Source organism: Hyla sarda, chromosome 1 (genome assembly GCF_029499605.1).
Source record: "Hyla sarda isolate aHylSar1 chromosome 1, aHylSar1.hap1, whole genome shotgun sequence".
Classification (NCBI taxonomy): Eukaryota; Metazoa; Chordata; class Amphibia; order Anura; family Hylidae; genus Hyla; species Hyla sarda.
The window spans coordinates 372,231,941-372,244,480 of record NC_079189.1 but is presented as its reverse complement, the minus strand read 5'-3'; the positions used below and the strand labels follow the sequence as shown (position 1 = coordinate 372,244,480).

The window sequence follows — 12,540 nt, the reverse complement described above, 5'->3', positions numbered from 1 at the left end:
GACAGAGCAGCATCTAGTCATATAGGGTGTCCTCCTCCTGAATGGACTGGATACAGAGGAAAGGTGCTGAGGCTGTGCCTGGGGAAGCAGATGAGCAGGAGATGAAGGAGCTCTGGTTTTGTACTGATCACAGAGATGCTGAGACCCCCGCTGCTGCCTCTTCATTGTCACATGACAGTCTCTGAGGGGCTCCATACAAGACAAAGTCTCATCTGGGTTCCTGAGACCTTAGGAAAGCCAATGTACTGTAAGAACGCGGTGTGAGGTCGTCCTGGAGAGGGCTTGGCTGGGAAGGTATGCAGCACTTTCATCCCATTCACTGACAGCTTTCTGTGCATCGAGACCTCAAGGAGTTAAGTGGAGATGATCCACGACTGCTAAGGGAATTCTCACACTCTCCCTGCACTTTAGTTCTATAGAATCCTATATATCTGGGGTTGTATTCGGGGATTTCTGTGCAGTTGCTGAACTCCTTAAGCAGCTCCAAACTATTCAAACAGTTACAGACGTACATGGTCGGGCAATGAAAGAGGACAAGTGTGCTTAACAAATAGGAGCTTTTCACCTTCTTCTTAACTCAGTAATTAGAAAATGTTTGGCTTGTATTCATGTAAATGCCAAAGGCTTTGAGATGTCATCTGGGAAAGCATTTCTTCATTATGCAGGGTCCATGATCTGCTCTCAATTTGCATGCACATCTGTGTATAAGTCTGAAGATCAGTAACTTTACCCTGATACTCTCTATTACAGAATGAGCATAAGCCTGGCACACCTCTGACATACATGGATATCTTTGTGTTTGTACACAAGCTGAGACACCAATGCTCTTAAATAAAAATAAGCCTTTTTCAGGCTGCCTTTGTAGGAATACCACTATGTTTCAGGGTACATATTTTATTGCTGATTATTAATATAATTTAATTGTCCTGAATATCCTTCTGCTGGCGTTTAAATATAGTACTGCAGAAATGTGATAGTTGATGGTTTTTGTAGCTTGATGTATATACACAATGAAATATATGACATCTAATATTCTGGCCCCTATGTTGAGCAGTAAATTCAGCAGCTCCTATAATAAAGTGATTGGAACATTATCATATTAACATGTTTGCTTGGACACCTAAATTGTGTATACTTTCCTGTGAGCAAGTGTTAATCCAGATTATGTGATTGTCTATTAGGTCTTGTTAATGCCTTATTTATCCTTTTTATTGATATATCAAAGTTTAACAGGACACTATGGTTTCAACAAATAAAAAAGATTAAATGTATCCAATTCTAGATATTTTCAGACTCTACTTGCTGTCATCCCATGGGGCCTTTTATTCTTTCATTCTGTAAACTGTGGTTATGTGGACAAAATCTCTTGTCCCAAACTTACAAATCTCCCTTGTACACACAGACTAGAGAGTCTAAGAATTGGCCAGGTTTATCACAATGGCTAAGGATGTTTCATACAATTGGACTGTCTAGTAACTATCTAGTAATTTTAGAGCAACTTTTGATTGGCTTATAGTGAGCCGGAAACTTGCAACAGAAATCTGGTGCAGTTTTGGAGCAAGAGTTGTATTGTTAGTCAAGTCCTTTACACATAAGCCACACCCCTTTTGCTGTAGCCATGCTTCTTTGCTGGACACAGCTGAAAATGTGCCTAAGAGTACGCTCACTACCGATTAGAAGCTGTGCTCAGTCATTAAGTTTACATTGAAATCTGCAGCAAGCAATCCTGTGCATTAAATCCTGTGTATCAAATCTGCATACGTGTGAACGTACCCTAAAACATAATAAATATGGTGCACAGCATGTAAACCAGTTTATTACAAAAAAATGATGCCAGAATTCTGTCACACTTTTATTTGTAAATACTACATTCTAATGCAATCTAATTCTTGTTTAAATCAACCCCCACACTGCAGGCCACCAATAATGACATTCATCAGACTGCCATTCAATAGGAACCCTCATGATGTTCTAAATAATGTATAAAAATTATATAGATAGGCACATTCATAAATTTTTTTTATCAAAGTATAGTGTTGGAGTGAATGGTGCTTAAAAAGGCATTTTTTTGTAACAAAGATATTAAACATATATAGTATCTATCTGTATATCTATCTGTCTATCTATTTATCTATCTATCTATTATCTATCTATCTATCTATCTATCTGTCTGTCTGTCAATCTATTATCTATCTATCTATATATCTATCTACAACATCCAAAAGGCACCAACACTCCAATAGATGTAAAAAGGTATTTATTCAACAAACGTTTCGGCTTCCTCACCTAGCCATTTTCAAGCAACAAATGATACACAATGGTGGGCATATAAGCATACAAAATCAATCAATTAATTACAATGAAAGATACATAATTAGTGAAAAATATATAAAACTATTGTGGATCAATAGTTCAGTGCAGGTTTAAGAGATATACATGCAGAGTACATATCAATTATGACCCAAACATGTATGCAATATCAATGTGTATAATAAATACAAAGCGCTAATTATTAGTGCATATACACAGGTGCAAAGTTAAAAACAATGATCATATGGCAGGGAAACAGGGTCACTCACCAAGGAAGATGTAAATACAGCGCCACGAGGACGCCATTACCATGGAGAAAAAAGTGTATCCGCCATCTTAACTGTGGGCACACCTACACACATATATATAACGGCGCACAGCAATCTTCCAGTACCCCATATCCAGCACATGGTAAAGCCAGGCAGCGGGGGAGCCCCATCACATACCTAGCATCCCAATTCCCTTACTATCAGGAACACCATCAAATGATAGTGTCTCCAGGTTTCAGGGGCGCTAGGTGGCACTATATGAAGAAGTGCAACCCAATGTATTAGTGATAGTAAGGTGGCCAAATTTTACAGAAGATGACAGTTCTTAAAATCCAATGCATACAAGTTGTATATGAGCTCCTAGTGGCATGTAGTTAAAACAGTATATACAAAAAGGTGGAATTTTTAGTGAGTGATCCTTTATCTCAGTTCCCCAATGATCTAAAAAGGTATCAAGAAATACAAAAAGATGGCCAACACATCAAACAGACATTTGGAGAATCATGCATGGTATATATCATGTGTCACATTAAAATCAACATTAAGACCATTATGTTGTAAAGTGTTTAATTCAAAAATCTGCCACAATTCTTTACACTTCAAAATTGCTGTACGATTACCCTCCCTCCCCCCTTTGGCAGTGGCACGTGATCTATCAACATGAATTTTAGATCTTTCTCGCAATGACCACATTCATTAAAATGGCTGGGGACTGGCAGATCAGCACGTCTCTTTCGAATGGAGTATTGGTGCTGATTCAGCCTAGTTTTTGCGTCAAGTGTAGTCTCACCGACATATAGCAAATTACAAGGACACTGGAGAATATATATCACGTGATCAGAATTACATGTGAGATAAAACCTATTAGAATATTTCTTACCAGTAATGGGATGAGTAAATTATTTGCCTTTTATCATATACGCACAATTTAAACAAGAGCAACCAGGGAAAGATCCCTTGTTGGCAACAGATAAATATCTCTGTTTAGGTTTTGCAATAGATACATCCAATCTCACTATTTTGTCTCTTAAGTTGGAAGCCCTATGGTATGACATAAGTGGGGGGCTAGGGAACTCAGATATTTGTGATAACCCGGTGCTTAAAGGGTACCTCTCATCAAATAAACTTTTGATATATTTTAGATTAATGAATGTTGAATAACTTTCCAATAGCATGTTAATGAAAAATATACTTCTTTCTATTGTATTTTTCCCGATCAGTCCTGTCAGCAAGCATTTCTGACTCATGCTGGAGTCCTAAACACTCAGAGCTGCCAGCCTGCTTTGTTCACAGCCAAACAGGCTGTGAACAAAGCAGGCTGGCAGCTCTGAGTGTTCTCCTTTGTGAACAAAGCAGACTGGCAGCTCGTAGTGTTTAGGACTCCAGCATGAGTCTGAAATGCTTGCTGCCAGGACTGGTAGGGAGACCCCTAGTGGTCATTTCTTCAAAGGGAAAAATTAAATAGAAAGAAGCATATTTTTTAATAACATGCAATTGTAAAGTTATTCTGCATACATTAATCTATAATATATCAAATGTTTTTTTGATGAGAGGTACCCTTTAAAATGTGCCAATGTTTCCTCACTATTTTGGCAATCTTATATGAGGCTTCTGAATAAGTGGTGACAAATGCAATCCTATTGTCATTTCATTTGGAAGGGTTGGTTTGTAGTAACTTGAGTCTGTCTAAAATCAATACCTTCTGTTTGCATGCCGTTACCAGTGAACGAGGATAACCTCTATTGAAAAAATTATTACACATTTTATCTAGTGCAGATTCCACATTGTTCTCAGTGCTGACAATCCTTTTTGCTCTCGTCTACTGACTAATGGGTAATTAACGTAACATGTGTGAGTGATGATCAAACCGCAGTATGGAATTTACATTAGTTGGCTTAGTGTATATGTCAGTCACTAGGCTATGGTCCTGTATAGTGACTGTGGTGTCCAAGAAATGTACAGTAGAGGTGGAGAGGTGAGAGTAAACTGAATACCTGTAGCCAGAGAATTTAGAAAAGTATGAAAGTCATGCAGCTGGTCTTGTGTGCCAGTCCAGATTAGAAGAACGTCATCTATGTACCTCCACCACCCCAGCACATGGCTGAAGTGGGGAGATACATAGATGAGGGTCTCTTCTATATGGGCAACGAACATATTGGCATATGTAGGGGCCATGTTCAGGAATATGGAGACACAGAGCTATTTCCGGGTCTTGCAGTCGGCGTCTGTAACTCCATGGTAATGGCATCCTCGTGGCACTGCATTTCTATCTCCCTTGGTGAGTGACTTTGTCTCCCCGCCCATATGATCATTGTTTTGAACTTTGCACCTGTGTATATGCACTAATAATTTGTACTTTGCGCTTTGTATTTATTATACATATTGATATTGCATACATTTTTGGTTCATAATTGATATGTACTCTGTATGTATATCTCTTAAACCTGCATTGAACTATTGAGCCACAATATTTTTATGTATTTTTCAATAATTATGTATCTTTCATTGTAATTAATTGATTGATTTTGTATGCCTGTATATACCCAACATTGTGTATCATTTGTTGCTTGAAAATGGCTAGGTGAGCAAGCCGAAATGTTGCCTCACGTTTGTTGAATAAATCACTTTTTTTCATCTATTGGAGTACCGCTTGGATGTTGTATCTGTAGTGGGTCCTGGACCCGGACCTGACACAGCAGGCACCTGAGCACCTCTTCTAGGTGGTGTGCTGCTTTCCTGGATTGTGCTGTATCTATCTATCTATCTATCTATCGGTTTAAAATGCGAGTTGAGTCATTTATGCCTATTCTATGGACTTCAACGCAGTTTAGGTAGCAGTGGGGCTGTATGTTTTGTCTGTGAATGTCAGGTGTTTGTTCTGATAGGAATAAAAGAATCTTTTATCGTATGTATTTATATTTTTTCACCAGGACACCAGGAAGATGTTATATTAAACTTTACCTGAATGGCATATTTTACCCACACTGAGCTTTTTTCAAGCAGTACATGCGGGTGGAGATTCCGACTGAGCTTTAATGGAACATTTCAAAAAGTGAGTGGTGGTAAGGCTTTTTTTCTTGGTAGATAGTTTTTTTTTCTAATAGTTATATTATAGGACCAAGATGATCACAGTATAGCATGGCTTCTGAGCCTCAATTTTTTCACGTGTGCTGAACTTAAAGGGGTATTCCAGGCAAAAACTTTTTTTTTATATATCAACTGGCTCCGGAAAGTTAAACAGATTTGTAAATGAATTCTATTAAAAAATCTTAATCCTTCCAATAGTTATTAGCTTCTGAAGTTTTCTGTCTAACTGCTCAATGATGATGTCACGTCGCGGGAGCTGTGCATGATGGGAGAACATCCCTTGCATGATGGGAAAATATCCCCATAGGAACTGCACAGCTCCCGGGACGTGAGTCATCAGAAAGCAGTTAGACAGAAAACAGCAGCTCAACTTCAGAAGCTAATAACTATTGGAAGGATTAAGATTTTTTAATAGAAGTAATTTACAAATCTGTTTAACTTTCCGGAGCCAGTTGATATATAAAAAAAAGTTTTTGCCTGGAATACCCTTTTAATGAGAAGATCTCAGTGTTGAGTAGGGCCACTTCTACCAATGGGAATGTCCAGGGTTGATCTATGACTACAGAGATTGACACATCAGGTTACTGTATATGGTTAAATTTGAATGGTGTCACAAATTTTTCTGTGAGCCGTATTTTGTTCAAAAATTTGCAACCTTTTCCACTTTTACAATTTCTGCACCACTTTCATTTATTTGTAATTTATGCCAGAAATCTACTCCAGCTTGTACCATGAGTAGATTTTTGATTCTGGCTTACAGACAGTGCTTGCTCCTTTTTATACATCTGCTGCATCTTATTCCAGTGGACTTTTACTTAGAAATTATGCGTAAAGCATTGATCTTAATAAATTCCCCCCATTGCAATTATCTTATCGTTATGGCTATTTGGTTAGCACAATATTGGACATTTCTGTGTAATGGGAACAACAGTATAAGCCAGACATAGTCAACCTTCGGTACTGCAGATGTTTTGAACTACATCTCCCATGAAGCTCCCTTAGCCAAAATGCTGCCAAAACATCATGGGAGATGTAGTCCAAAACACCTGGAGTGCCGAAGGCCTGGTATAGGTTATTCCATGTCAATGATATTTTTTTGCTAAAAATTTCATTTGGGCACTGATATGTAGACTATATGAGAGATGACATCACTTAATGCGCTTCTGTTGTAGGGGAAAACTGGGACCATAAAATTTTATTTAGCTACACTACAGCCTGTTCCACAAGAGTCCATCAAGTTTAATCTATATCTCTACTGTATGCCTACTGTGTTCATCCAGAGGAAGACAAGACCTCACTATGAGGCTGATGCCAATTGCCCCATATTAGGGGTAAAAATTCCTTCCTGACCCCAAGTATGGCAATCAGGATTAATTCCTGGATCAAAGTTCTATCCTCATAAATCTAGTATCCATAATCTGTAATATTTTATTTTTCCAAAAAAAACATCCAGGCCCCCTTAAACGTGTTTATTGAGTCTGCCATCACACCTCTATGAGTTCCATAGTCTTACTGCTCTTACAGTAAAGAATAACCATCTATGATAATGGGGAAACCTTCTTTTCTCTAGACATAGAGGATGCCCCCTTTTAAATTTTTACCAGCCTAGATAGATCTCTAGAAAGATCTCTGTACTGTCCATTCATACATTTGTACATTGTGCTCAAATCGCCCCTAAGACGTCTTTTCTCCAAACTAAATACTCAAAGCTTTATAAGGCTGGGTTCACATATGTCAGGCATCCGGCATAGTTTCCCTCCAACGCACAAACTGATGCTAGAATTGATCCTATTCATTTGAATGGAACAGTTCACAATCATCCAGCATCTCAATTTTGACGCCAGATGGTTGTACACGCCAGACGGCACTGTACATGGGAATGCAGCTTGCTGCGTTCCCCTGTCTGGCATCAACGAAACAATGGACGCTGTATGCCATACAACTGATGACAACTGATGCATGTTGTCATCAGTTATGGCATCAGTTGAGTCGAGATCTAGGCTGAGTTCACCTATGCTGGACATATGTGCAGAGGCAGCTCTAGACTTTATGAGGCCTTAGGCGAAACTTAAACAGGAGGCCCCACATAATTTTCTGAAGACTTCTCATGGTGATCTGATCGGGTGTGTGAGATGGCTGTGCTGTTGCCGCAGCTCACATCTCAAGTGGCAATGGGGCAGATATAAGATCAGTGGCATAACTAGTGCCCTGTGGGCCCTATGGCAATTTTTGTCTAGTACACAGAGACCAGAATCACCAATGCTACCAGTATAAGGGTAGGGTCACACGTAACGGATCCGCCGATGACCAACCCTAGAGTGAGCCCCCTGCCAGTGCCCATGTGTCTGCTCATAGCAGCAATTTGCTGCTACAAGCACATACACAGGGATCTGCGTGACTGTAGTAATCTGCATGCGCAGTTTACTCACACACATTGCAGCCGTTTACTACAGCCGTGGAGATCCCTGTGTGTGCATAAAATATGCTGCAGGTCTGTTACATGTGACCCTAACCTTAAAGTAGGAATATTATTACCAAACATATTGCCATCATACTGTTACTGATCACATTCTGAATACTCAGAGATCAATATTACTAATAATACAGGTATACAAGCAGGAATATTATCATCATACATGTTCCCATCATACTGTTACTGACAAAATCCTGTATACTGAGAGCAATATTACCAATAATACCCTTATACAAGGAGGATTATTATAACCATATATATTACCATCATACTGTTAATAACCACATCCTGTATACTGAAACCAATATTACCAATAATACCAGTATACATGGAAGAATATTATCACCATTCATACAGTATTACCATCATACTTTTACTGATCAAATCCTGTATACTGAATCCAATATTACCAATAATACCTGTATACAAGGAGGAATATTATGACGATGCATATTACCATCATACTGTTACTGAGCAAATCCTGTCTACTGGGACCTATATTACTAATAATACCAGCACAAAAGTAGAAAAATAGTCAGCACCTCCAGACAAAATGAAGTACAGGCACAGGTGCCCGTTGTTAGTTTGTGTGCATTATCAGCAAGAAACAAATAATATTGTCACACTATGATCACGACTACCATTGTGACTTACTAATGACTGACTAACACCACAATATTGTTACTGCATACAATTCACTATACAAAGACCGACATTCCCACATACAGTGACCATATAGTGGTAGATACCAGCTGTAGGCAAAAAAGGGAAAAGAAATCCAGCTTCCCCAGGTGCAAGTGCAATCAAACTTAACGTTTACTTCATCCCATTAAAATAAAAAAACATGGTGGAAAGGGAGTTGTGACATGTCACTCTAAAATCAGAGTGAAACGCCGACGCGTTTCGAGCATAAGCTCTTCATGGCAATGACACTACCATACTGAGGTTTTTTTTTCACATACATTTGTAGATGACGTAGCCCCATTTCAGACACGCCCTCTGACCTTTTCAACCAGAACTGACATCATGTTCCAAAAACAGGTGCTTTCATAATAGATACCTTTAATTTTCTCTTGAACAATCAGGGAACACTCTGTGATTCAGAAATGAAGATTACTTGCTGCACGGTATGAATACATATCTAGTGTGAATGTTCATGGAAGTTTTGTGTTAGATCATCTTCTCCAGAGCATAAGAATATAATGTAATGTTTCCAAAAATAGCTTCTACAAGTGAACATTCACAACTACAAATTGCATACAAGCATACGGTTATTTTCTGTAGTGTATGAACATACACGGAAATTATAACAAGGGCATTAGATTAGATGTTTTTCTTTTTGCTTGTTACAGGCCCTCTGTGATGTTTCTAACAATAGCTTCTTCGAGTGAACATTCACAGCCACATGTTACAAAAAAAAAACCCACATGCGGTAATTTTCTATACGGTGTGAACATACACAAGAGTTCAAACAAGACCATTGAATTAGGTGTTCCTCTTAAACTTGTTGCTAGCCCATTGATACCAAGACTATAAAGCCAAGACCTATATAAAAAAATGCCTTAGGTAGAAGTACATCAGACGGTTTCTATAATTTAGTCCCGAGGAAGCCATAGTCTCCAGTCTCAGGATCTGAAACGCTTGTCTGGTGAAAAGGGCATGAGCCCAGTCACCCCCCGCGTTTTGAACTGGGAACTTTTTCAATACCTTGAACATACAGAGAATTGCTGTTACCTGCATGTACTTCAGCTATGTGTCTTGTAAGACCTGACAAGGACCGGCTGGGAAACAATATATTAGGACGAAGATGTTCATACATGCATTTTTGAGCTTCCGGCTGGTATATCCGATATACTGTAAAGTGACGCAATATACCACGTGTTCACTATTGCAATTTATGAAACTTTTTACGGGGGAAGGTTACCCTCGTAGCCATAGATGTTACTTGGAGTGACACCAGCATGATGGAACACATATTGCAGTGTGAGTTATTACATTTGTAATTCCCAACAGTATGTAACCATGTAGATACTTTTTGGTCCGTCGGGAAATCGCTGGGCGACAACATGCTGCCCAAAGATTTTGCCCTTTTAGCCACACATCGTACACCACCACCTAAAATCTTGGCTAATGTGTTGTCCTGTAATAAAACAGGAATATGCTTGGTAGTGATGGTTTTGATCTGATCAAAATTACGACTGAATGGAGTGGTGAATGTAGGAATTAATGTAGGTTCACAGGAATTCTGTTTAGCTGTAGAGATATCTAGATATTCCTCTCTGGTTTTAGCGTCTGCAATAGATTTAGCCCTTTTTAAAACAGAATTACTATAGTCTCTACTTTTAAATCTGTTAGTAATATCTGTGCTGGCTTTAACATAAATACCAAAAGACAAATACACTACAAAAGGATAATCAGTAATTGCAAAAGTCAGGAAATACTGACGTAAAATTATTCTTATTAAATTATATAGGGCGCATAGTAGTGTGATCTCCTATCTTATATAACCCAAACACAAGAACATTTGGAGTCACTTAATATGCAATAAAATATAAATGTTTTTATTGATATACATTAAAAGAAACATCATGTTTCAATAGCAAAAAGTAATAAAAAGGTGGGAAAAAAGCATCACAAAAATACAGCGGTCATCACCGACACATCTGCTGATCAAGATGGTAATAGGTGGGCATATGTTGTAGAATTTAAAGTGCATGCAATGTAGCTAGCAGCAGTATGAAACAGTTTAGTAAGATAGTGAGGTATAATATGGTATCACAGTAAAGGTGCCATATGCATAAAGTGCTAGACTTTTAAATATACAGCGTCAGTGCAACAAGATAATACATAAACAATACCCACACAACAGAGTAGTAGGCAGAGACCGGGATGGCGCCACTCCTACGCGCGTTTCGGCACGCTGACCTTCGTCCGGGAGTGGCTCCATCCCAGTCCGTCCAACCCAAAATACAGTACAGACCAAAAGTTTGGACACACCTTCTCATTCAAAGTTTTCTTTATTTTCATGACTATGAAAATTGTAGATTCACACTGAAGGCATCAAAACTATGAATTAACACATGTGGAATTATATACATACCAAAAAATTGTTATACAACTGAAAATATGTCATATTCTAGGTTCTAGCCACCTTTTGCTTTCATTACTGCTTTGCACTCTCTTGGCATTCTCTTGATGAGCTTCAAGAGGTAGTCACCTGAAATGGTCTTCTAACAGTCTTGAAGAAGTTCCCAGAGATGCTTATCACCTGTTGGCCCTTTTGCCTTCACTCTGTGGTCCAGCTCACCCCAAACAATCTCGATTGGGTTCAGGTCCAGTGACTGTGGAGGCCAGGTCATCTAGCACAGCACCTCATCACTCTCCTTCTTGGTCAAATAGCCCTTACACAGCCTGGAGGTGTGTTTGGGGTCATTGTCCTGTTGAAAAAGAAATGATGGTCCAACTAAACGCAAACCGGAGAGAATAGCATGCCGCTGCAAGATGCTGTGGTAGCTATGCTGGTTCAGTATGCCTTCAATTTTGAATAAATCCCCAACAGTGTCACCAGCAAAGCACCCCACACCATCACACCTCCTCCTCCACACCAGCACACCTGTGAAGGAAAAACCATTTCAGGTGAGTACCTCTTGAAGCTCAACAAGAGAATGCAAAGAGTGTGCAAAGCAGGAATCAAAGCAAAAGGTGGCTACTTTGAAGAACCTAGAATATTACATATTTTCAGTTGTTTCACACTTTTTTGTTATGTATATAATTCCACATGTGTTAATTCATAGTTTTGATGCCTTCAGTGTGAATCTACAATTTTCATAGTCATGAAAATAAAGAAAACTCTGAATTAGAAGGTGAGTCCAAACTTTTGGTCTGTACTGTATATTACCGGAACCAATCAGGAATTACCGGCATGGGTGTACACAATCAGACGTCTAATTACCTTGTAATATTTCATATATGTTCCGCTCTCATGGCATATTGTGGCGCATGCACCACTGGCGTTGCCTGCGTCTGCACCCGGAAGAGTGCGTCACATGACTACCCCACATGACAAGTCACGTGGCGGACGTCACGTAAAGACGCGAACTCATGGGAGTCAGAAGGAGGACACCAGCCATTCCTAGTAAATGCAGTACAGCACCATCTAGTGGTCAAAAAGAAGAATGCTGACACATGAAAATGAATACCATGTCAGCAGTCTAGGAGTATAATGACATCAGATAGTTACCTAGTTTCATAGTTACATAGTCTAGGAGTATAATGACAGTCTAGGAGTATAGGAGTATAATGACATCAGATAGTTCTAGATGTCAGCCATGTACAGGTATATTTATATAAGTATATAAAGAATAATTGATAAACAATACATGCAGAGGGGCAAATTTAGAA

At 38.9% G+C, this 12,540-nt stretch overlaps 1 protein-coding gene across 1 annotated transcript in view; it reads right to left on the bottom strand.

Moving 5' to 3' along the window:
• The window catches only part of FOXB2 (forkhead box B2), a 1,936-nt gene extending 1,649 nt beyond the window's left edge, over positions 1-287 (bottom strand). The window contains exon 1 of the mRNA XM_056523497.1: positions 1-287. This exon is cut by the window's left edge and continues 1,649 nt beyond it. The gene's annotated coding sequence lies outside the window, so the exon portion shown is untranslated.
• Positions 288-12,540: the final 12,253 nt, after the last annotated feature.